The sequence below is a fragment of the Montipora capricornis genome, chromosome 8 (assembly GCF_036669925.1).
Source record: "Montipora capricornis isolate CH-2021 chromosome 8, ASM3666992v2, whole genome shotgun sequence".
NCBI classification, from domain to species: Eukaryota; Metazoa; Cnidaria; class Anthozoa; order Scleractinia; family Acroporidae; genus Montipora; species Montipora capricornis.
Genome location: NC_090890.1, coordinates 52,898,920 through 52,901,110, shown reverse-complemented (window position 1 = coordinate 52,901,110; position 2,191 = coordinate 52,898,920).

Genomic DNA, 2,191 nt, shown 5'->3' with positions numbered 1-2,191 from the left:
CCTTTCTTTTTTCTTTGTTTTTGTTGTTTGTTTGTTTGTTTGTTTTTTTCGGCTGAAAACTTAAATAAAGCCCAAGCAAAATTTCGCCTTCACAGGGCTTCAAATGGCCTGAAGTGAAATACCCTCATGTAGGCGTAATAAAAGCTACAAGAAAGAGATCTTCATGGAAACTGGGGCCATGTCTTCCCAGTAAACACCCCAAAAAAAGAATCGAGGTTGTTTCAATTTCAGCGGAAGGTAGGGAAAAGAGTTTTGAAATTCCGCGACGGCGACGTCATTACAACGCCACCAAACAAAAGCATTTAATGGGTAAAACAATCGTTCTGCACGTGGGGCGTGAAAATTGTACATTTCTTATCAGTTCTTTGCAAATCTACAATGTGAAATGAGCAAATCTTAATCTCTAAGGACAACGTGAGCACATAGCGAATTTTATTTTTATTGTTTCGCCGGGTTTCAACAAAGTTCCTCCCACTTCTGTTCCTGAATGGTTTGGATAGTTTATAGAAGTTCGAAGAACTGGACTAATGACGAAAAAGTTTGGAAAGTTTGAACGACGTTTTCGTTGACGTCGTCGGTGTGGATCTCAATGTCCCCTTTCTCCAATCGCAACGGTTGGAAGGTACGGTAATACATTTATATTAAACTACTCTTCGCTAATTTTTTATTTTATTTTGAGAAAACAACTTATTAAAAGTCACTTTAATTCAATTAAGATGTTTTCAAAACAGATTATTTCATTACAAGTCCACTTTATTAAATCGCTTCCCCTAGTTTCATCATCTCTTCTCTAATCCAAGGCTTAGCTGACAGCAAAAGTCGGTTCAAAAATGCTTTAGCAAGACAGCAATGGCGACTACAGCAAGGGACAGCAGGAAAAAGGAAGTTTTTGTCTAAGGCTCGGAAAGCTTCTTTTGAACCCAGCGAAGACACCTGGATGTTTTTTTTTTTAATGGGAAAATATGGCAATTGTAAGCGATGATCGTGTGAAATAATTTTGTTCTGTATACATCATTAGTATGCGGCGTGGGTTCGTCATTCGTTGTTTTCGTCCAGAACCTACCTTTCACATAGGATAAGCTCTAACAATGATGTTTTTGTCTTCCGATATGATACTTGGAAAGACCATTAAATGATTTTTATTTTGAGCTTACATTTGAACAAAAAGATGCAACACTTAGCGAGAAATACAATTTTAAGGAAACCGTGAGCTAAAAAAAAAAATCGCAGGAAACTAATATATTTCTAAGAAGTGAGTTTTAAGTAACTAGTGTCGTCATTTTTGGGACGGCTAGAGCTTTGGGACGGGACGGTAACTCGGGCCCCTCACACGTTGCCACTTATAAAATTAGTGTTTGTCAATAGATAACCGTTTGTAACTTTCATTTGGAGACATTTTCTCGTTGTATGATAGGTTTTGATACAAACTAGTGCTGAATTGTGTATTTGAGTAACTTCGAATGATGCTGCCGTTTATTGCTGTCCAACTCATTTTGTAATCCCAAAGGCTGGAAGAGTTGGCACTCCTTGCATTAAACTACCGCTTGTAAATAGATTGTTGTTTTTCGATATTAGAGTTCATTTTAATTACTTTTAAGGTGTTTTCAAAAGGGGTCATCCCATGACATGTCCGCTTCTTTTAATTCCAGGCGCATGAGAAAGATTTTGACGGATGTCTCAGACTTTGGTCTGTTGCGATTTAAGAGTTTTCCGCATTCGCGTATATAAAATTTGGTCTGAACTAAGTGAAAAAAAAAACAAAAAAAAAAAAACAAAAGGATAATATTTACATTGACAAAACTATACACTTGGTGTTGTTTTACTTTTTTTTTTTTTTTTAATTTAGAGGTTTCGCTTATAGTTGGGATGAGCTTTACAGAGTAATTAGTTTCACGGTACTGCCGTTTGCCTATAAATTTTAAACATGCGATGTTTTGTCTGCTTTTCATACAAAAGTAAATGAATAACTCGAGTGAATCAATTTGTAATTGTGAAACAAAGTTCAGTCGCCTAAGAGAAAAAAGGGTTTGCCATGTGTAAGATTGTACAGCCTGGTGATTGGGCTGGTATCGTTGAGTACGAGAAGGTTTCTCTGTTGCCACTAGGAAAAAAAAAACTGGGCGTGCTCAGCGTCCTTGACGTTAAGCCTGTGGGACATAAAGGACAGAAACGAAAATTCTTGCTAACGAAA